Source organism: Sabethes cyaneus, chromosome 2 (assembly GCF_943734655.1).
Source record: "Sabethes cyaneus chromosome 2, idSabCyanKW18_F2, whole genome shotgun sequence".
NCBI classification, from domain to species: domain Eukaryota; kingdom Metazoa; phylum Arthropoda; class Insecta; order Diptera; family Culicidae; genus Sabethes; species Sabethes cyaneus.
The window spans coordinates 20,225,305-20,250,382 of record NC_071354.1 but is presented as its reverse complement, the minus strand read 5'-3'; the positions used below and the strand labels follow the sequence as shown (position 1 = coordinate 20,250,382).

Genomic DNA, 25,078 nt, shown 5'->3' with positions numbered 1-25,078 from the left:
TTCTATGCTGGCTGCGAAGAAATTAAGTGCGAGTCGTTTCGACACAAAGCGCTGAACAACAGCAGCACAGTGCAGCAGTAGGGAAGAAGATCCCAAAAGCAAAGATAAATGGTGGCGATGAAAAGCCAATGAAACCACGGGCATTACATCAGAAGGCAAGCCAGCTGAGTTGAGTCTAACCGCGAAGTAAAATTAAGAGAAGAGAAAAAAAATCAAATTATAAGAATAAACAGTTCTCGCTTCGGAGGAGGAGGAGGAGGAAACGCACCCGGTTGGTTGTTGCTGCGAGAGTAAGAACGGGAGAAGCAATAAACTAATTCTACAAAACGTAATCAAACAACAGTTATTCGGGCGCGTATGTGCGTAGCGGAAGGAAAACGTCCGGAGCCACCGCCGATCGACGAGTCATCGACGAGGCAAAAGGTAGGATGGAGTGATGAAGATGACAAAGAAAACTACGCTCAAGAATATGTATCGGTCCTGGGTTAGGTACGGTACAGGCAGGCAGTAGTGTTCTATCCAGAAATGCGTTCGTTCTCTCTGATGGGTGATGAAGTTGATTTTATCTCCTCAGCATTGTCTATCAAGTCTACTGCAAGCCTCTACCAATCGGTGATGATCTACTCTACTTCACTTCTACCGTGTAATAAAGTCTTCCTTCAGAATTATTGAGTCGTTCAAACAAGTTTAATGCGGGATAAATGGAGCACGTTATGGGCATTATAATTAACACAAGAATTTTTATTTTGTCGACATTCTCTTTCAGCTTCTCCTTGCATTATTCTCTTCATTAGGTAGGTGTTCCTACTACTGATTTACTCGCTAGTCGAAAGTAATTGTTCTCAATAGTTGTTATGAGGTGTGTTAGTTAAATTAGAACAATTTACAGTATCACATTAAAAGCTGTTAATAGATTCAATCATCATTAATAACCAGTTGACTTGCCCAGCAGTGGCTGACCGCAGCTGGCCAGGTTGAGTACGAAGTGAATTTTTTAAAAGTTTTGGTTGATTCGATTATGTGTTTCGTTTGCTTAATGTAAATTAAATTAAAAAATTTCCCATTCAAATATATTTTTCTTGGATGTATGTTCCTTCTTATTTATGTTTATTTTATTTACTTTTGTCAGAAAAAATCAAAAATTCGTTAGGATAAAATTTAGATTTGGAATATTTTTATTATATGAGTGAGGGAGAGATTTTTAACCCAATAAACCAAATTGGTTTTCAGCCCCAAATAAGAAGTTGGGACTATAACAAAAAATCAACTAAGAAAAAAGCGCAAACGTGAAATGAAAATTGTTCATGTAAAAGCAAGAATGAAAACGACCCACGGTGGCTTCCTCGTGGAACGCAAGACAAAAATGAAAATGGATATGAAAAGTGACAGACATGTTACCGCCCAGTTAGCTTCGGGGTACGATGCTGGCCTAACAAACCAGTCGTCGTATGTTTGAATCTCGGCTGAGAGGTGCTGCTATAGAGTCACCAGGATCGTTGCACTAGCCCCGTAACTGTCCTGTACTCTAATAGCCGGTTGCGAAGTATGTCGATAAAGAAGGGTCAAGTTCTTAACGGGACGTTTATTCCCATGGCTTTGCTTTGCTATGTTACGACCGTTTAGGTAAAATTGGACCCAGACCAGCAAATATTCATTCACGCCAAGTTTATCAAAATCATAATTTGTTTTATTTTTGACATTTTGTAAGAGTTATAAGTGTTGTATCTTGTCCGCGATCGTGTCTAGTGATTGTGATGCTCTTACGTTGGCACGAAAAATTTATTTGTTCAGCTATTTCAACTGGATGATTTATTTCTCGACTCGACATTGACTAGAATGCAGCAATTATTGAGGTATTACTCAATTCTGCATACTGTTTCTCAGACTGAGGCCGTTGCAGGAAACCTTTGTTGGCGAATAACAGTGCGGTTTTCGAGAGGGACACTCCACGACGGACCAAATGTTCACCTGGCAACAGATCCTCGATAAATTCCGGGAATTCAACTTGCAGGCTCATCATTTGTTTACAGACTTCAAGGCGGCGTACGATTCAGTTAAACGAAACGAGCTGTGGCAGATTATGCTTGAACATGGTTTTCCAGCAAAACTGATTAGGCTGATACGTGCTACCCTTGATGGTTCAAAATCAAGCGTCAGGATAGCGGGTGAGACATCGGACTAGTTTGTGACGTTCGATGGTTTGAAGCAAGGTGACGGACTATCGAATTTGCCCTTCGGGTGTTGGAACTGCGGTGGTGATAGATGGAGATACTTTTGAAGTGGTCGACGAATTTGTTTACCTTGGTACGTTAGTGACATGTGACAACGATGAGAGCCGTGAAGTAAAAAGGCGGATAGCGGCTGCCAACAGGGCCTTCTACGGATTACGTAGCCAGCTTCCTTACTCCACAGAAAATAAACAGCTGAGATCCTGTAGCCTACAACTCCGTAGAAAACTAGCGCTCTATAAGACGCTAATTGGCATAGACCCTATTGGCAGCCGCTGTCCGACTTTTTAATTCACGGCTCACATCGCTGTCACTTGTCACTGACGTACCATTATGGATTTGTCGATCACAAAAGTATCTTCATCTCTCGCCACTACAGTTCCAACACTCGAGGGGCCCTCAGACTCTCTACCAAGCCTAATATGCTGTGTTTCGGCAGAGTTTAAGTTCTGGCAACTTCCTTCCTTTGAATAACACCTTCCATTTCAATGTTGAACAGCAAATTTGATTGCCAACGGCCTTGTTTTAAACCATCTAACGTCACAAATGAGTCCGATATCTCACCTGCTATTCTGACGCCTGACTGTAAATTAAAGCGTAGCACGTATCAGCCGGATCAGTTTTGTTGGAAAACCATGTTCAAGCATAATCCGCCACGGCTCATTCCGTTTAACTGAATCCTACACTGCCTTGAACTCTGAACCTTGGTTTATTGAAGATCTATCGCAAGGTGATTATTTGGTCAATTGAGGGGGGCTTAGTCTATGAAACAGAATGCGGGAGAGAATTTTGAATACAGAGCTGAGAAGAGTAATATTCCAAAAACTGCAGCATTTGAGTTGATTGCCTGTTTTGTAGACAGGGCATATCCCAAGTAACAGTTCTACTAGTAACAGTCACTTGGTTTTATTAGGCGGTAACTGCTAGATAGAGACAGTAGGATTGTTGCACTAGCCCCGTAACAGTCCTGTACTCTAATAACCGGCTGTGAAGTCTGTCGATATAGAAAGTATCAAGTCTTAGAAAGGACGTTTAAACCCAAGGCCTTTTTTGGTTTTATTTGAATTTTATAAAGGTTCTATTGCGGTATGAATCATTCCCTCTGGTTTTATCATGGTGCTGCGCAATTCCAAGATGATTCAAGTCAAAAACTACTACTTATAGCTAGCTATAAAACCATAATAAAACGGTTGATAATGCAAATTTATTGTGGTTGTTTAAATTGCCACGATAAAACTGGTTGTTTGCGACACATCTCTTATAAACTTACTATAAATGGAACTTAACAATACAATAAGGCTCACCAATCAAAGTTCATCTTATAACGGCTGCTTGTCAAACCGCAATAAAACTGTTAGTTCTATCTTTTATGGTGCTATTAGCATGGTGTCACCCTGACCAAACAGATTTATTGCTGCTATTATGAAAAATATTATAATTCAACACCGAATCATTTTTATTAAATTATTTTATGCGAAGCGGTATTGCCGTTTTCTAGCTTTTATTTTTGTCATCAAAAAAAATTATCAAAGCAAACTGTGAGTTGCAGAAAGGAAGATATTATTATTCGGTTTTCATGTCTGAATGTAACTAGAACGATTTAGCCACAAAAACTAAGATTGATTAATCAAACACAAAATAAATGTAACATGTTTTCAAAATTTGCAAACATTTGATGACACGTTACTTTTAGCTACTTATTCCAATACGTACGATAAAATTTAATGCGCATATGCTGCACAACAATGGAAACTCTGTGCTCTAAACTAAATGGGGTAAACCCTATTTGATTCTGCGGACATTTCTACATGAAATTATCAGGTTTTTAAGTTTTATTTCTCGAAGTCTAGCTTGGTATAGTCCAATAAGTGTGAAAAAATATCAAAAATAGTGGAAAATGAGCAAAATTAGCCACTTCCTGATGGCAAACAGGAAAGGGGTGAGCACCACGAGATTCTCCGGAAAATTTTACATAAGATCACCATTTTATCAGCCTGCAGGCTGTATCTTAATTGCGTCTGTTTTTTCGCTCGTTTTTGCCCATAGTGCGACGTTTAGGTTAATATTCCAATCGTTGGCGAAGGATAAACGAAAAGCTTTCGCTCCTTTGTTGGGTACTCTTACCACTGCGTCCAGTATTTTGAACTATTGTGGTATGCCCCGTTTTATTATTTTACTATACGCTTCAACCTTACCTATCACTTATTGAGGAAGTGACAGGCTGGTAGCTGGAGCGAAACATGTGCCAATCAGGGATGACTAGGTTTATGACTAGTACCCTGATCGGCGACGCCAACCAGATCTCCCCTTTTTGAGATACTGCACGATTGCAGAGCAAGAGTTCCGAGGTAAAATATCATCTTGTACGAACCCGAGATTCCGAAGATGTTATTTACTCGGACAAAGTACTGTCGCAAGACAGGTAAGCTTGCTGAGATCTCTCGTATTGAGACTCAGCGACTTTTGAGTAACTCTCATCCTCGACGTTTTATATTTTATATAATAAGCATGCTGGGATCTCTCTTATTGAGACTCAGCAACTTTTGAGTAACCCTCATACTCGACGTTATATATTTTTAGATTGTTTGAGCGATTGTACAGCCATCCTACTGGCCATAACTGTTCGACTCTCCTTTTGTTTCAGCTCACAGCATCCAGTACACAGTCAGAGATCAGGCAGAGTGAATCTCGACCCGTAAATAGAAAGTTGTCGATTCACGAGTTGGCGTGTTGAGGATAGACGAGGATCAGGACTGAACCTCTGCTAGCGCATCACTCAAGTCCTGTTTCTCCCCTACTCTCCTCTCCACCTCATTCGTTTCTTTGTTTTTTCGGCAGAGAGAGCATGCACGGTAAGAAATCGTTCACTGCATCAGTGACCGACTTGATGCAGCAAGGGCAAATTACTGTGGAGGGCGCCCTGGTACTCCAAAGGCTCCGTTGCGGCGAGAGAATTTATGGTACCCCCCCCCCCCCACATTCATCCCTCGGCACGGGTCGCGTCACACCTTTAGGGATTAGGAGTTTATCCATTCAAGTTTTTAAATAATAGCCATGGATAACAGCTATTAAAACCATCCTCCTTTAGAGGCTTTGGATCCTCTGCTTTGGTTCTTAGTAGTCTTACCTCCTACAAGAACCGTCTTGCAGGAGAGTTTACACTCAGCCTTCGCATGAGTGCCCCCTTCTCTGTCCGCATATGACCCTAGTTTCCACCGGTTGTCCGATTTCCACTAAGGAACGTATCCCTGATGGTACCACGAGAAGGTAGAGATAGGAGTTGCTGAAGAAGAGGCTGTAGAACTTCGTGATAGTTCTGGAGAGCATTATTCAACCATTTACCATCCAACGAAAAGCTTTCAGTGCAAAGTAGATATCATTGAAGTACAGCAGGAAGACTAACAGTCTAAACTGACTACCTTGTGGGAATCATCAAGCCGATGGTGAAAACCGATTGTCACAATCAATTTACGGCCTGTGAGATAGAACTCATGCGGTTCTAGGGCTAAACGGAGTATGAGTCGTTAAATATCTAATTCGGCGATGTATTTTTCTGTGTAAGTTATGAACCGTAGGCTCCGTTTTGGTACAAAGACGAGGCGTAGCTCATAAGACCGGTAATCCTCTACGGGCACGAAGCGTGGACAATGCTCGACGGGGACTTGAAAGTACTGGCCTCTTTTATGGCGGTGTATGTATGAACGGTGTATGGAGGAGAAGGATGATCCAATTAGAGAAAAGGCCTGTGTAGAAATTCCTAATATAGATTCTATTCTAATATAGATTCTAATATAAAATTCTAATAACCGATATTCGACCATTTTTAACTTTCCGTCAACTTTCCGTTAACTCGCGCCAACTTTTGTAACACGGATACTCGCGCGTTGTATTTTGTACAACACTCTTTATCTCGGAATATCTCGGAATCCTGGCTGTATAGAAAATTACTGTCTTCAGCAAAGTTAATCAGTAGGTTAAGACCTTTCGTTTGGGGAATAAAATTTTATAAGTTTGCCACCAGGCGGTGCCAAAACCCGCTGTAAATTGTACATCTTACAATTGCGGTCATATTCAAGTTGCTGCACTTGGAAAGATCCTTTTATCGTTCCTAAATGATGTAACATTCTATAAATTAAATTTTTTTCTAGCAGTTATCTTGTTTTCTTAGATATTTTTCACTTAAAACATCATCTCATCACATAAAGTATGATAAGATTTCTGCTGTTGGCAGGAAGTAGGGCATCTGTGGTTAGAAAGTAGGGCTGATGTGGTGTTTTGATTTACTTGAGCAGGATGTTTAGAAAGTTTTGTGTACAGTGATGATACATAGTGTGAAAATTGGATACTTCCGTTAATCAGCCTAGCATTTTTGGTCCACTGAAACATTTTCTGAAACAGGATCTTACAAATAAACAGATTCCGTAGATAGAACACATTCAGAAAACTAGCCCATAACGCCGTGAAGTCACGAAATTATGAACTTTTGCACACCTGCGGAATGACCATCAACTGCTGAATAACTTTCCTGTATACAGAAATTACTTTCCCTTATGCAGAAATAAGAGAAAATTCCAGTAGGGACCAAGTGCGGTATCCCATACCCTTCGCATGCCACTTGCATCGTTTCTGCGATTTTGGTTTATGCTCATCTGTTTTGCTAAACAGTTTAAAGCATTAATGTATTGAATAATTATGTCATTTTGTTCATAAAATGTTAATTGAAGAATACATTTTGGTTTGACATCGATCTATTACTTTGAAACAAAATGGCATCCAAAAATCTACAAGTGTTGTACAAAATACAACAGCGCGAGTAACGGAAGGCTAATTTCAAAACTACATTGGAACACAATGTTCGACTTCTACTCGTTAAACCCTTTCATCTTACCCATATTGTAGGAATTTGGCATTATTTTTAGTCATATGCGGTCATTTTCAGAAAACCGGAAGTCGCATCTTTGATTCAGAAATGACGTCAGAACGCGATTTTCCCATACTCAGTCGTCACTCTTTCACCAATACCCATTTCAAAAAGGTTTTGCATCATTTAATGACATTTACAAATCCCATCGACATAGACCACCATGTTGCGGAACGTTTTGGGGATTGTAGATAAAGTAAATATGAAATCATAGTGGTCTATGTATATTGGTGTGAATAAATCACATTATTTGGCAAAACTTGAACTTTTGTTGAATCACTTCATACCCTGCACATTAGAACACTTGGTTTAGAGAAAATAAATGAAAGGATTTATTATTAAGTTTTTTAGGCAATTGGGTCTCCTGTAAAATGTGCTGAATGGTCAATAGACCACTATAATTCGGAACGGCTCATATGGAGACGTACTACTTTGAACTCTGGAGTAATTTCAAGAAACAAACCTAAGGAACATACATGGGTGACGCTTTATCGCCATACCGAAATAAATCATTGAGAAAAATAAAAACTAGAAAAGAAAGAAACAGGTGGAATTGGGAACTAATCTAGTAATGTGAAATGATGAAGTCTGGTTGATAAGCTCGGAAACACCTGGTAATTCGATGTCACGTGCCTCCAGCATGAGTTTATTCTCAGTGCCATCTGCTTCTACCCTCATCCTGAATTTTTGGATTATCAACAGACTTATTTCGTGCTAGGACAGGAGTGGTACTAGCTCGACGAGTGTAATAAAACCTCTAGTACTTAATTTGAAGTTGTACTGTCAGTTAGGTGATGTTTCTGGATGTTAGCTCAGTTTCTGGAAAACTAAGATTTTTTACAAAACATGTCACGTCAAAATAGATTTTTCTGCTAAGGTTTTCGTAAATTTAGGAAATTTGCTTTTCCAATTCAGTTCTTAGGCTGCTTGTAAATTATTTCTGTCCAGCAGTGCAGTTTTCCATATTCAAAAGTTCCAAACGCGAATTGAAAGCGAAAACTTCTACGCATTATAACATGTGATAAAACTGCTAATTGCTGACCTGTTACTAGAACAGCTACACATGCTATTTTATTTTTCACACTTTTCTTTTGCCAAAACTCTCATTTGAATAAGCTTGAATTAATGAGATAAGGCTTTCGATTACTTTCAAGTAACATTCATGTAAAGCAAACAAGTTACCTTACCTACAGGAGTTGTCTCGATTTGCCTGGTAAACTAATTTTTCCGCGCTCGCTGCCAGCGGCATCCGATCAACTACCGCAGCAACAGTAACAGCTCAGTAATAATGGCTCCGGGCCAGGCGTGTTGATCAGGAAACACTCCAACTTTTGCTTTCATGGGCAAAAACCGGTCTTTATCACGAAAGCCAGCCACACTGCTGGCTCGCTGATGCTGCGAGGCAAAACTTAGCCGTGACAACGACCGGCCCGGTACTTGATTAGCATATTTAAGCTGCCTGTTGTCACTGTTGCCGCCATTATCAACATGAACATAAATACTTTGCGTTCGCGCACATACGTACAGACAGACATACCTACTTACATACTACACAGAAGGTTTGCGGCGAAAGTGTAAATAACCTCGCGGGCTTCTAGCAGCGGTTGTACCTAGCTTTTCAGCTTTTGTTAGCCATGCAAATTTGACCTTCTAGAATTAGCAACCGCCAGCCGCCAGCCAGCGCAACGTAGCGGGGGCGGCGAGCGAGTTGTTCTGGCTTGACCGATTTCCTAGAACTTGCAAAGTTGCTTCTTTGGTCAGGTTGCGAAAGTGGTTTCATTACTTCAATCGGTTCTACTGGCCGCAAGTAGCTGGCTTGGCTTGGCTTGCTACTTGCGATTCAGCGTCGGTCGCCACTACGCGCAACAATGGTTCGAAGTCCGTCCGTCGAATGGCAGCAGCGTGAGACTTTGCGCAGAATTCTCGTTGCTCGTTCTGCCTATTAGTAGACTCGATTCTGGCTGTGCACTCTCCTATAGAGGAGCTACAACGAGACTTGTTCGCTGTGTACCATGTGGTTAGGAATATTAATTAGCACCCGTTTTACCGCACTTTACACCTCGACCAAACAGGCAGGCAGGCCAGGGCACTCTCGAATGTGGATTTGGTTGGTAGCATAACTAATAGTCTTTGCTCGGTCGTACATTGTTTGAGCAAGACAGTAATGTATGCAAGCGCTAGCTCGATACAGACGAGTGTATTTTTCCATTCATTTGACCCAAGCGGAGATGGTATGTTGTATTCAAATGTTTCCGCTCAGTGCGCCAGATTCGTACCGTTTTTTTCTCAAACTAAAGGTCGAAATCGAATCGCATCGATCACGTCCGATAAACGACAAGACCTTGAACAAAATCTTCGCAGCCAGCGAACCGAACTCGAGCTGATCAAGAAAGTGCACCGAGTGCATTTGTGCGAGGACAATGCAATCTTGTGATTCAGATCGACGCCGTTAAGAACAAAACAAATTCAAACCCGACCAACTAACCAATCAGGAATCAGCCTACGGAGCGCTGTCTCTCTCCGCCTCTTGTCTGATGAAGATGTTTTATTAATGGGCCAGTTGTGCGAAAGCCCCTTCGGTCTATCATTTTTCATTCATTACGAATGCATCCTCCTTCGGTTGCTGGCTGACTGGTTGGCTGGCTGGCTGACTGGCCAGCCCGTATCTAGACGTATCGGTGCAGGGTTGGTCACTACGAAAGATCTGTCGTTGCTGATATGCACTCTTGACTTGGCGCGATTCGAGCCGGTCGGCCCAGCTAGCCGTCGCCGCAGCGGGAGGGCGTCTTCGGTCAGTCAGGAACTGGCTGCAGCCGCGTCGGAACGGAAAGGTAAATATGCTAATAAGGTTGTCCTTGAACGGGGTATCGGTGCGCGCTGTGCCGTGCTGCTCGGTTTGCCTACCGGATGCCTCCCTCTGTAATGAGAATTTGTTAGCAACCGGCCGGACAAGCAGAGACCCCGCCGCCAGCGATAGTTCTGTCCGAGTTCTAACGCTGACGAGCGTGCAGTGATTGGCACACCAGCTGGAGGCCCTCGGATTCGCAAATTGAGTGCGTGAGTTATTGATAAAAATAAGTGCTTAAGAGGGCAGACATATCCGCTGAATGTAGCTGGCCAACGTGAGTTCGGCCGGTAGATGGTTTGGTGTAGGTGTTTTGATTTGCCTTTGTGAGGCAGGCCATATTTTCTTTCCAAAACCAAGTTGTCAATAAGGAATTGTTTATCCAGCACATATCGATCGATTTACTCGCCATTGACTGAATAAATTTAAACTCTGTTGGGTTTGAATGAATTTCAAAAGATGTAAAAATCATTTTGACGGTACCTAAATCACAAAAACGTGTCACTTGTTTTACTGGAATTCTCGCGCAACTTTTAAAATCGACCGTCAAAAGATAGTCGTCGCTTACTATAATGAAAATAAAAAAATAACTTTTTTGTGTTAGGAAATAAAGACATAGTTTCTTCGGCAAAGTTGTAAATATTGTAAAAACAAGCAACTTTGCTGAAGAAATAAAATTTCTATCTTAATCGAGTGCTGAACTATAGGGCATATTCTTTGAAATTTCTTTAAAAATTAGTTTTACATTCTTAGCTTTTGTTAGTTGCATTTTACAAGAGTACAATGTTGTAGGCAATTATCGAAGAAGACTTTTGCAGACTTTTACTTTCTAAGATATCATAAATTCAAACTTCAAATTTCCGTAGCTTCACGAGCCTATGGGGTAAAACGGGGCAAGTGGATTTATGAAATCAGTGCTTCATCTTAAAGCTTAAGTCGAGTAATATAAATTTGTATGGGTTCCGCTTGTCGCCAAACACCCAAATGAGAGTATGGCAAGCATACGTTTTATGGGTCTCGCGTTCGCTAAACCCTTGGAAATTGGCTTGAAAAATCGGGGGGGGGCAAAAATAAAAATTTGTAGGATATGAGTTAAAATCAATTGTCTGTGGGCTCTACAGCCTAAAAAACTCAAAAAATGAGAGTACGAGTTGGGTTACCGCTTCCAGCACGAAACAGAAATGGAAGTTCAAACAGTGGAATTTCCGAAACTCGGGCAAACAAATTTTCTTTCGTTTTTGTCTATTTGTTCGTAGATTTTTGTATGAAAAATAACACAATTTTTTGCTCGATTAAAAAATTCTCTTTGTTTCTCCCCCCCTTCAGTGGCCCAACACCAAAGGGACAAAAACTTTTTTAAACATTCGTAATGGCCTTAATTATTACTTATACTAATAATTATAAAAAATAGACTGAGACTACAACAGCTAATTATGCTTTGTCCTTTCAATGTTGTATATTTCGCCACAACTCTGGAACACCTAGACCGTTCTCCACCAAACTTTGCATACGTGTCCTTTGGCATAAGCGAATGGTTAAAGGAGCGGCGTCTGTCAAGGGGGGTGTTCAAATATATGTGCTGCTCTTGCATTCAGACTGATAACAGATGTACGAGTGGCTGTAAGACCAGGCAGAATTCTAAAAAAAAGTCCTCCAAGGGGAAGTCAAAATGAGGCAAAAAGATTTTGTTTCTCTCTCCTCTCCTCTCCTCTTCTCCTCTCCTGAAACGGCAAGCATGCGTATTCATACAGAGTCGTATTATAACTGAACACTACAGCTGTAGCACATTTTTCCAACACAGATATCAAATTCGCCTAGGTTTAATCGTCTCGCAGTCAAGAATTTGCGATCTGTTGGGGCAACGAACTTGTGCCATTTTTTCTGGCACACTTCCCTAACACAGACATCAAATTGGACTAGGTTTAATCGCGTTCGTAAGAAATCTGTCGGCACGAGGGAGCTTTGTCACTCTCTCTGGCGTACTTCCCAAGCAAGGACATCAAAATGGTCTAGGTGACCGCGGTGTTAGGAAATCTTGTTGAAATGAGGAAACTTTGTCACTTGTTTTGGCTTACTTCCCAAGCACAGATATCAAATTGGTATAGGTTTAGATCATCGTAAAGAATCTTCCAACCAATCACGAAGCGAAAATTCTGGTAAAACATAGGTTCATTATTTTCAATTTTTCAATAGTTCAATACCAAGAATCCATACTTTTCTTCATTTGGGTCAATTCTTAGAAGATTTTCCAATCGATTGGTGTAAGAATATTGAAAATCGATAGGAAAACCGCAGAGCTATTAGCGCTCAAAACCTTTCATTTTTCGTGACGCTCGCATTTTTCGATTTTTTGGAATGACACCCTATCTCAAAACTTGCCATAAGACGTAGTCCTACGTCAATACAGCGATAGCAACTTGGAAATACGATGAAAACATACTAAAAAAAACATGAGAAAAAGGTGACAAAACATGCAAAAAATGACGAATATGCGACTGAAAGCCGACGGCTGATGGCAACAAATTAACGAAAACAAACAGACGATGAAAAGATGACAAAAACGATGAAAAGACGACAAAATGACGCCGGAAAGATGCCAAAACCGCTTAAACAAGTGTCCAGAAAAGCCGAAAGAATGTGATAAGCAGAGGTCAAAAAAACGACGAGCAGACGATGAAAAGATTGTAAAGAGATATTACAAAAAATCTAGAGCAACATGTGAAAAGGGCCTATGGGCAAATGGGAGATTCTCTTTGCGTCTCCTCTCTTCCGCTTATCACGACGATGAAAATGCACTTGAACGGAATAATTTTGCATGAAACGGTTACTGGCGTTATTAGCTAGCTATTGGCCAAGAAAAATTGCATTAAAATGCATTTATGTCGCCGTGATAAACATAGACACGAAGAGAACCTCTCATTTGCGCATAGGCCCTTTTTACATGTTGTGCGAGATTGGACCTTTTGAACTGTTGCTCGAATAATAAGGTTCTTCTTTATAACCAAGTAGCTCTTGTTCTATCTGCATTAATTAGCTTTTTTACGTGACCATTGAAAACTGTTGCACATTTAAGCTTTTAGAAAACACAACCAAAATGTGGTGAAAAAATAAGATAAAATACCAAGAAAAGACAACGAAGAGATGGTGAAAACACGACATAAAAATGACGCTGAAAAATATAAAAAAATGCGCTGAAAGGTTGACGAAAAATCAATGTAAAGATAGCGAAAATACGAAGGAAATACTCACGGAAAGACAACAAAAATACATACTAATCCTTGAAAAAGCTTTAATACAAATCGAAACGTCGGAAGTAGAAGAAAAACGTTCGTTTTTATCAGCAATTTGACTGCAAAGCCGCCTGCAAAACTCTGCAAAGATACTCACTCGAAAGCTACAATAAGAATCAAAAATACCACGATAGCAACATGGAAATTCGATGAACAGACTCCAAAAAAGTCAAAAAATGCTAAAAAATATGGCGAATATACGACAGAAAGACGACGGCAAATGAAAACAAAGTGCCAAAAAGACAATAAAAAACGTCAATAAAAAACGATAAAAGATGCCAAAAAACGAAGAAAAAACGACAAAATGACGACGAAAACGGTAAAAAAGCACCGAGTGAAGCCAAAAACTGTCAAACACAGAGGTCAAAGTACAACGAACAGATGATAAAAAGATAGTAAAAAGACAATAAAATGGCGACCAAAAATACGACAGAGAGATGACAAAAATACGAATCGACAAATGCAAAGAACAGACTACAAAGAGAGGACAAAAGGCGTCGAAAAAACATTAGTAAACAGTGCACATCAAAATTAAATCCAGCTAAACTAACAAACACCTAATACAGTGGCTTACCGATTTTATCTACCCAACCGAAAATTTTTGGTAGATATATTTGGAAAGTAGACAAATTTGGGGAAAAATAAATTGCTCCAAAATAATTTAAATGAACGAAAAATATTGTTAATGTTGACCATTTTCTTCAATTGTATATCATTTCAGTGTAATTTTACGCTTAGGGCTTATTTTATTCATATCAACCATTAGCCATAATGCATGTCAACTCAGCATATTATGAAAAATGACATATCGAAATTCAAAATTGCTCCGATTTTATTCCAATTTTGTGTATTTATTTCTTTGCAGTAAATTTTAGAACCGTATTTTTATTTGGCACTTAGGGTTCTCTTTTCTGAGTCAGTGTGGTCTCAAAAGTTACAATTTTTTCCACCTTTCTTTCTTTAAAAATTCATAACTTTTGATCTATTGAACCGATTTGAATGATGTTAATACCAAATAGAAAGTATTTTAATGAGCTTTTCAGAAAAATATTGGACCGAAGCCCAGGTTTTTTTATTATCGCAAAAACATTGAAAACATTCACTTTTTGTGTTTACATAGTGTGTAGACCAAAGAAACTCTAAGTTTTTATACAGTGTCGAGAATGCAATGGAGACGCATGGTTTTTGTTTTTACTAGTAATAAAAGGTTTGTTTTTGACAAAGGAATGCGTCTCTAAAATAAAACGCCATGCGAGAACATTACATTTTCGTATCTTTATTTTTTAATAAAAAGACTATCTCAAAAACTAAAAATATCATATCCGTTTTTTTTATATCGTATGTAAACAACTAGCTTGTCAATGAATGTATTATTAAAAAAATAGATAACGTATACTTTATGTTTTAAGTGATTTTAAGGGTTTCCTACAAAAAATATTTTTGCAATCATAAAAAACGTTGAACGTCAGTTTATTGTTTTTTCTTTCTGAAAAGCACATGAAAATACAATTTTTTTGTAATAAAATCATTGAAATCGATTCAATGGTTCAAAAGATGAGAATTTATAAGGATAGAAAGGTGATAACCATAGTTCCTAGCGGAGACGAGGTGTACCCGTTAGCGTTATGGTATAGAAAAATCTCACAAAGGATCATTGTGAAATGTTAAAATTATGCGTTACAAAATAAATGGAAGTTACTTTGCGTATTTGACTTCAGCATTATAATACCCATTCTGTGTATAATTACACACCACAAATGCCATAGAGTAAACTATAAAATAAAAAGAAATATTCTCTATAATGCGTAAATCCATGAAATCTTCCAAATTTTCATGCCGCCCGGTTAAAATAACAATTTAAAAAAAGGTAGATAAAACCGGGTCAAAATGATAGACAAAATCGGGGGTATCTAAAATCGGGTGTAGATTAAACCAGATGTAGATATAATCGAAATACCACTGTAATAACAAACCTTTAAATGAAGCACAAATCTTGGTTAAACTTTTATTAAAACTAAAAGTTGATCAATTTCTGTTTCTTTCTTAAATTTGAAACGAAATTATACCCCGCTTTATTTTATCGCTGATAAAATTACAGATTTTTGTTCAGTAATGTCTGGCAAGGCTGATCGCTATCACTAAGGTAGCATGTCGGAAGAATAATGACAAATTATGTTTGTTTACTTCCTTTTATATTACTTCACGTACTACAACAAGCAATGCACGTTGATATTTCGATGTTTTCCGTTTTTGTTGTAACGTGTTCTTATAATAATTTGATATCTGTGCTTGGGAAGTGCGCCAGAAAAAATGATAAAGTTCTGCCGTCCTAACAAAATTTCTTAGGACGGCTACAAACCTATACCAATTTGATGTCTGTGTTAGGGAAGTGTGCCAAAAAGAGTGATAAGTCTCCTCATCCCAACAAGATTTCTAAGGACCGCGATAAACCTAGACCAATTTGATGTCTTGAAAGTGAGCAAAGCAAAGCCTAGGTGCTACATTCCGTTATCGTTATCGACTTGACCTTCTGTTTTTATACGACAGACTTCGCAGCCAGCTGTTAGAGTGGAGGACAATTGCAGGGCCAGTTGCTACGATCCTATTGACTCGTAGCAGTCTCTCCCAATCGGAATCCTATTGACTCTAACAGCCTCCCAGAGCGGGTCGTCGGGAACATACGACTACTGGCTTATTAGGCCAGCAACATATCTCGAGGCCAACTGGGAGGTTCAAAGTGAACAGTTATAAAAAAGTGATCGACCAACCCTATCTTTCGCCCGATTGTATCCACATACTGCAAGAATTTTATCAAAACTGACGTCTTTTATGGAAGTTCAGAGTGTTCAAAGTTCAAAGTTCAAGTTCAAAGTGAAGAAGAATTAGCGACTGTCTGATCCGAAAATGGGTTCTGGGCGTTTAATTTGTTGTTTTACAATTAGCTGCATGCAATTGTTTACATACGTTCGATTGTATTGCTGTCAAGTGTGAAACATCTGATAAACAGAGTATCGAAAAGAACTATTAATGTGCAGAGGACGTTTGCTAATTGATGATATTTTAACTGACATAATTTTGGCTCATTGCTCGTATGTTAGTTGAAAGCGAATCATATTTGAAATCAACCTATATATCGACTCGTTTCAAAGAAATTGACGAAATTACAATAAAAATGAGACACATGCCTTAGTGTGCCCCACTCTGGGCATTTGACTAATAAATTAGGCCCTAAGCAGTATAGATAAATCAACCCATAAATTCATAATTAGGATATTTTTTCTGTACCATAGCATTTCTATAGGACATATTAAAAATTGTGACATTTATTGCAATGTTGTGTTCACCAAACCGATTCGAGCTCTTCACATTATCATTATTATCAATAATTTAGATATGATTTCCTTTGAAGTGTCCGCCGCCCGGCAGCTGCATAATGTTTGGTATCGAGGATGCAATTATGTAAATCATTTTTCCAGTCACCGTAACACAGAAGAAGCGGCGACATCTACTCTAATCTCACTGTCACGACTCGGTTATAAACACACAACGCGTGGTTGGTTAGCGATAACTCAATCGTTGTTCGAAAAACCCCGAAAATAAAACTATTCTTCTCGAATAAGCCAAATGGCAACGCACAAAAGGTGTTTGAGAATAGCGTTTAAATGACACATCATTTCCCAAAATCACGAAGAGTGAAACGAAAATATACAACCAAACAACAAGTAACAGAAAAAATAAATAAAAAAAAAGACGAATCCGAAATAAACAAGCAAACGGACAAAAAAGCTCACGCGAAACGCGCATTTGAAATCGAATTCCTTCTGCTGGCCTGCTGCGGCTTGCCCCCTGGCTGTCCCATTTGCTTTAACTTTGATGATGCTTTCGATTGTGTGGTTGCGACGCGTTGACCGACCAGCAAGCAGTCGGTCGGTCGCGGACGGACGAACGAAGCTCCGAAATGTTTAAAAGATAAGCTCGTTGAAGACTCCGTTTTTTTTGTTAAACGCGCACGTGCACGGTTCGCGTTTTTATTTTCGTCACTCCGCGTCGGCGACCGCGAGAAATACTGCTACGATTTGGTTGTTATCCTTTTTGGGAAAATGTGTGTTAATTTACTGAATTTCAATTGCTATCGGTTAAAATTTCCTATTCTTATGTTCGATGTTCGATAAGTTGGAAAACTTGTTTCACTTGTCGTCTGTTTCAATCGGAGGATGCTGACCGTCTTCTCGGAGTGTCTCTTTATCCAGTTCGCGCCATTCGAGCCCGCTGCTATCGATGCTGTTTTCGAGGTCAGCAGAGCCAAACTCGCACGGTTTTCGTCTGTCGAACCGTAAAATCCGATACTTTATGACTGGCGGCGGACGACACGGTCTTTGCCTGCCTGCCTGCCTGCCTGCTGGCGGCAGAGGCCAGACTTACGAAAAGCCTAATTTATTATGTTCGATTGATCTTCAACATTACTTGCGGTGCTGTTGCTCGGTCGTGGTGAAGTACAGACAAGCATCGATTAGTGGGTTCTTGTGTGGTAGTTTAGCGCAATTGATGGTTTTTGATACAGTTTATTAGGTTGGCATTTGAAAGCGATGACTGTACGGTGTAGTTTATGAACTCGAACCGTTCCAGACGGAAATCACGCTTATCTCCGACAAACAATTTCCGTCCATCATCGGTTTGCTGGTGCGTTTCTCTATTAGTCGTTTTTTTTATTCGCCGCTTTTCGATTATCGTTTGTTTGCGTTTTCAAAAGGGGTTCTCGTGTCGCTGGTCACGATCGTTGAGAAGTTCTGTCCGTCGTCGTCCTCGTCGTCGTCTGTGGACGGTTCCGACTTAGTCGGCACCGTTCAATCGGCTAGCTAGCGCATATCTTGTCGCGATCTTTAACGCATTTACGTCCGCTTCGGATGGCTGAGGGTGATGATCAAAAGTCGTGAAGAGAACGAACGAAGGGACACAAACGTTCAAGACATTGCTTTGCGGATTTCGATTGGGCACGCCAGATAACGGAGTGATTGATCCAATGTGGCTTTGAAACCTAACTTCTTTGAAACGTGCAAAGTCTTTAGATCATTCAAAGTTGTTTAGTTTTTGGACAGACAAGTGTATTCTAACCTTCAAAAAAATCATCTCGAATCGGAACGCGTTCATTATGATAACTCCTTGACAGCTATAAGCGCGCGATTGAAACGGTGCTTCAGCTGTGTGACGATCACGACCGGCGTGAAACGCAGATTTCAGTAAATGTGGCATTTTAGAAACCTCAGCTTTGTGCCAATCTAACCGCACGGCCGCCGTCGTGAAACCAATTCTTCTCACTCAGCTCGGCTCAATATTTCACCATCGCCATCGCTGCCGCCGGAGGAGAGGTGAACAACCCTCGCATCGGTAACTCTGCCGGCGGTGTGTCCTTCAGCGGAACATTCGTTAAAACATTGCACTTTTCCCCCGCGCCGGGCCGCGCACACGGCTATTTGTGTAAATTCAGTTTCGTTGGTATTGTATTTATGAAGACGGACAGCCGGTGCTCAGCTCAGACTCGGGGGTTAGCTCTACTAAGCCAACAACAAACTCAGCGCTCGATGCTCGCCGTTCGGTGTATATTTTCGTCAGTGTGCATGGCTGCGCTCGGCAAATGCCATAATCGACGATGCAAAAGCTATAACCTACCTCGATAATAAACATACACAAACTCAAACCATCCACTGCACTGCTTTGACTGACACCGTCAGGAGAAACAATCGCGAAATTATTTACCTACCACGTTTCGCGTGTAGGTACAAATGAAAACAACCGAAACCATCCGCGCCGATTGGGGCGAACAATTTTTCCGCGCGCCCGATGCCGCCGACCAATTGAACTCGCTTGCCTGCCTGCTCGCTGGTCGGCCCGCGATGCGATGGTCGGTTGTGGTGTGGCGTGCGTTCCGATTTGGGCCAAGGTCGTGACGTGAGTTTTCGCGCGCGCGTAACACTGAGCTGGGTTGCTGCTTGCTTGCTTGCTTACTGTTACCTGGGCAGGCGTCGTCGTTGTTGGCCACTCGGCCGGCCGTTCGGGTTGCACTTGAAGCTGCTGCACGCTTTTGTTCCACTATTATGTTGAAAACTGCTGCAATCATGGGGGCGTGGGCGGCGTTATTTGCCGGTACACTAACTACGGCCGGCGGCGGACCCGTTTCAAAGCGTAACAGGCGCATCATGGCGATTCAAATTGTTTTACCCTAATGAATGTTATGATTGAAGCAGTAACAATCATATGCGAATACGTAATTCATAAGTAACTTTTGGACAAAACTTTTGGTTCCTATTGTTTCAATATAATATCTCAAACAATAGATTAATAAAGTAAGTTAAGAACAGTATCAGAACAGAAACAATAAAAAAACAAACATTTTTAACCCACACGACACCAAATGTAGTAATATCCCATTTGCCAAAAGAAAGATGATCCAATTGTTTGTTTCCCTGCCTTTTTACTTTTACGATTGGCGGTTGTAATTACAACTCAAAAATAGATCTATAAAAATAACCGATTTATTTGGTGAAATTTTCTGTCTGAATATAAAATGACATTCGTGGATGGTATTAAACAGTTTACGAAGTCGCAATTGTTCGTCCTCTAGAAAGGGATATGAATATTGTGTAAAAGGCCATTAATTAGAAGCTCAATCTATCCACGGTGTTTGATGACTGCCGGATATTTCATTCGTGGTTTATTCGAAACTATACTAAGAAGGATTTTCGGTGTTGGTAGGATTATATCGAGGCCCTGAAATTGCCCTGGCTGGTACACTCTCCCTGGCATAAACTATGATTTCTTGGTACTATAACATGGCAGCCCCATGACGACACTCGGTGGCGTGGCCTCAGTAAGGCAACCTTCCTAAATCTAACACACTACTAACAATCAAGAAAATTCGACTCGGAACATTCGGCATGAACACAGGCGGCGAAATTATAACATGGAATGGATAGTTGGTACCAGAAACTGCACATCGCCATATTTCGTGGCTGGCACAAGGGTGCTGCTCGATCAGTTAGAACCCCGAAAGTTCAGCATCGTGGCACTACAGGAGATCTGTTGCAAGGTCGGGTAGGTGTAAAGAGCAAAGCCCAATTTCACCAGAGCGGTAGAGCGATCAACGAGCTAGAAATGGGCTTCGTAGTGATGGACAAAATGCAGGATCGCGTAATGCATTGGATAGGGATCAACGAGAGGATGTGAATATAAAGCTAGGTTCTACGGAATCGTTGAATTTCTGCAACCAGTCCGGCGTCCCACAGAGAAGCAATTTAGGACCATTACTTTTCATAATTTACTTCAATGACGTTTATGTCGTCGTTCTACCGGGATGCAAACTACTAAATGTGGATGATCTGAAAATTGTCCTTGTTATACAATCGGTCGGGGTCTGCAAACAACAATAAGCGTCAACAAATGTTCAGTGCTTACCTTCACTAGTGGTAAAACTCCAATCATATATGATTATAGGATCGAAGAATTTCTTCCACGTGTCGCTAACGTCAAAGACCTGGGAGTGGAAATGAATTCCAAGCTCATCTTTCAACCACTATTCTAATACACTGAAGTCGCTTTTTACGCGGTTTGTTTTTCACGCGAATTTCGGGATTTACGCGACAATTTTGGAATTTATGCAGTTTTTTACGCGAATTTCAGAATTCACGCGGTTTTTTACGCGATTTTCGAAATTTACGCGGATGTGCTTAATACGTCTATTTTTTCGCGTAGTGCTGAACTCAACAAAGGTTTTTTTACGCGAATTTTGGAATTTACGCGGTTTTTTACGCGAATTTCGGAATTTAAGCGGATTTTTTTTACGCGAATTTCGAAATTTACGCGATTTTTTTACGCAAATTTCGGAATTTACGCGGTTTTTACGCAATTTTCGGAATTTACGCGGATGTGCTTAAAACGTCTATTTTTTACGTAGTGTTGACATCCACAAAGCTTTTTAATCGCGAAATTTTGTTTTTTTACGCGAATTTTGGAATTTGCGCGAATTTCGGAATTTACGCGAATTTCAGAATTTACGCGGTTTTTTTACGCGGGACGTATCCTTCGCGTTAAAAGCGACTTGAGTGTATTATATCCAAAGCAATCCGAAACTTGAGGGAGCGCTTAGCTATAGACTTCCGTGATCCGTACTGTCTACGCGCCCTCTACTTTTACTTAGTACGAATCATTCTGAACACGGCCTCTGTTGTATGGAGCTCATACACTCGTCTCTGGCTTCCAAGAATCGAAGCTGCTCAACGGAGATTTGTTAGGCATGCATTACGATCCTTTCCATGGTCTGTTCCATCGAATCTTCCACCGTATGAAGCAGGTGTAAACTGAAAAGCCGAAAAATTTTTCGTCCAGCATTCCACCGTACTATGTATGGACAGCCTGAATCAGTTCAGGAAATATGTCGAATATTTAAATTAAACCTCGGGAATGATAAAAAGCAATGGAGAGGAAAAAATGAACTTAGAAAAACTATCTAAGCATTACCACGAGGCAAAATTTGGCCAAGTGTGTACAAGCTCGGAATGAGTTGATCACGATCCTGAGGAGGTAAAAGTCCCGAAGGAGGATAGAGTTCGTGCCGTGCTAGGATAACTATTCCGGACTAATGAGACGTGTAAGTTCTATGAGAAGATGAACCAATCTCGTAAAAGGCACCGAAGCCTGATATGTGTAGGGACTGAAGTTTTTGGAGCGTCTTAGTAGAACACGAAACATGGAAATTAAATAAAAAGAAAACTTATCCAATTTAATTCTACTATGTATATTTTATTCTTGACAGATACGTATTTCGCCTACGGCTTGCAGGCTTTTTCAGTGTCTGTTTTCGAACAGAGAACAGTGTCGAGTTCGAAAACAGCCTGCAAGTCGTAGGCAAAATACGTATCTGTCAAAAATAAAATATACATAGTAGAATTAAATTGAATAATGTTTCTTTTTATTTAATGTCCAGGTATGTGTAGGGACCAGGAGGGAAACCTGATCACATATAAGCGCGTGGTGGTCGACAGGTGGAAACAGTTCTTCGATGAGTATCACGATCACCGTCGTGTTTCGAAGGAACAGAAGGAGACGCAACCGAAGTTAACCTAGGAGTGTCTACAAACGATAACAGCGTGATCTCGAAGAGAACCCGTAAGAAATCGGGCAATTGAAGAATAATAGAGTCGCTGGAAAGGACCGACTCCCGGCAGAACTCTACAAAAATCACCAAGCACCGCTAGTAAGGGCACTTAAATGAATAACTTCAAGGATTTGGGAGGAGGATGAACGACCGGAGTGGATGGAAGGTGCGATTTGTCCCATCTACAGAAAGGGTGATTTTGTTAAGTCGTCTATCCCCAATAGCCAGGAAATTCGTAGGGCAGTATCAGGCGAGCTTTACGGGAGCCCGTGCTACAAATTTTTACTCTCCGACAAATCCTCCAGAAGAATCCACCGGGAGTACAATGTGTCCACGCAACATTTTCGTAGATTTCAAGGCAGCTTACGATACAGTCGGACGCGAACAGCTATGCCGGCTAATGCATGAGTACAGTTTTCTGGACAAACTGACGCGGTTGATCAAAGCTAACCTGAAACGAGTGATGTACTACGTGCGCGTTCCGGGGGCACTCTCGAATCCCGTCGAATCGCGCTGAAGGTTGCGGCAAGGGGATGGACTGTACTGTATGTCATTCAACGTCGCTATTGAAGGTGTGATCCGGAGAGCGGGCATCGAAACGAGAGGAACGATCTTCAGCAAGAGTAGCCATCTACTAGCCTTCGGAGACGTCATTACTAGAAACCTTGGGATGGCGGAGGCAATCTACACCAGACTAAAAACGGAGCCTACGAGGATAGGGTTATAAATCAAGGCGTCGAAAACCAAATGGTAGGAAGAGACTCCAGAGAAAACTCAGCCTCCCACGAACAGTGACTAATGACGGCGATGAACTGGAAGTGATTGATGAGTTCGTATATTTGGGATCTCTGGTCACCGCCGACAGTAATACGAGTAAGGAGATCCAACGACGCATTCAAGCTGGAAATCGAGCCTACTTTTTCCCCCGCGTGACGCTTCTTCGATCAAGGAGCATACGCTGCTGCACAAAACTGACGCTGTACAAAACTCTAATCAGACCAGTGGTTCTCTACGGACTTTAGACAGTAATCTTGCTTATGGAAGACCTACGTGCACTAGCCGTATTTGAACGAAAGGTTTTGCGGAACGGAAAGCAAAGAGAGGCGGAGGCGTATGAATCACGAGTTTCAGACATGTCGGACGACTGTGCAATGGAATCCGTTCTCTTCAAGAACGCCACATGCACCAGTAATAGAGGGACTTTACGTGGCTCGACCAGGTTGAAGCCGACTTGCATGTGTCGAGACGCGAAACGAATTGGCGACAAGTAGCCCAGGTTCGAGTTCAGTGGAGAGGAATTTTTAATACGACAAGAGCCACCCCGACTCTCAGCTATGCCAATGAATAAATTTCAGCAGTTTGTTACGTAAGTTTGTATTGTAATAAATGCCCTAAAACATTTATATACATTTATTAAATTAAGTTTAAATATCTCAAATGTCTGTACTCTGTATATCATTTTTATCAGTGTCTTAGACTTTGTAGTTCCACTAAGAGTTAAACCAGTAGGCTACAATTACACATTTTCTAATGGTGGGCGCTGATTTCGTATTTTGATAATTTTTGCATGTCTTAGCACTAGTCAACTTTGAGTAACTGGTTTGAAACTGACATGCGGTTCACGAAGCTTACGCTTACGTAAGGAGTTTGCGGTTAAACTGAAAAAATAAATAACTATTCTAGGTCAACATTTACAACACTGATTCGCATTTGTCAATTTCCACGAAATAGTTCATAGCACCATTCAGTGTGATAGATTGATTTGAAGTATCATTGTGTTTCAATTAACATATGGAGTGCCAGTTAAAATATCAATTAGCTAACGTCCTCTGCAGCATACTATGTAGTTCCGACACGATGTGAAGTAATAGAGGTGTGGAGCAACGTGCCGTTTGTTTGTGTTAGCAGCGCAAATAATGTAGACAGCAGGGATGACGTCAATCTCACACTATACTTCTACGGGCATAAAAAAGCATTGTGCCATACAACAATGACATTAACACAGCTATACTTTTTAGCATATTACGAACACAAACGTGCCGCGTTTGCCGTATCTCGTTATAGTCTATGACGTTTCACGTGTAAACTCTCCGCCTGCAGGACGGTTCTTCGTGACTCCCAAAAACCAAAGCAGAGGGTTCAAATCCCCTAAAGGAGATGGTTGTAATAGCTGTTATCCATGGCTATTATGTAAAAATTTGAATGGATAAACCCCTAATCCAAGGAATTGTGGAGGGGGGTCTCTCGCCGCAACGGAGCCTGTGGAGTACCAGGTCGCCCTCCACAGTAATTTACCCTACCCAACAGAGGAGAGATAACGTTTCACATTCAAGACATCAAATTGGACTAGATTTCATGTTTAAAGATAAAATCGAGAAAAGGAGTGGTTTTACACAAAATTGTTTACTTGCAGAACATCAAATTGAACTAGGTTAACCTATTATGTTCTAGCGTATGGTATATCATACCTTGTCTTCAAACCCTGATTACTGCTGAATTTAATAGTTAGTATTGTTAATATATCACTACAAGTGAGATAAGACATCAATGTGATGTGTGTGTGTGTGTGAAATAATCTGTCAGTTTTTGTCATTTCATCTGTATTTTCAACAGTGTAAAGTTGTGATAAATGGCGGATAAAAAGTT

The 25,078-nt window shown here is 40.6% G+C and overlaps 1 protein-coding gene across 3 annotated transcripts in view; it reads left to right on the top strand.

Annotated features, from left to right (window-relative positions):
- LOC128734326 (ecdysone receptor) overlaps positions 1-25,078 on the top strand; it is a 599,356-nt gene that overhangs the window by 63,973 nt on the left and 510,305 nt on the right. Inside the window, exon 1 of one of the 3 annotated variants that reach the window (XM_053828460.1) lies at positions 289-423. The exons of the other annotated variants lie outside the window; for them this stretch is intronic. The gene's annotated coding sequence lies outside the window, so the exon portion shown is untranslated. Of the gene's footprint in view, positions 1-288; positions 424-25,078 lie in introns of those variants that run through there. 3 annotated transcript variants of the gene reach the window in all.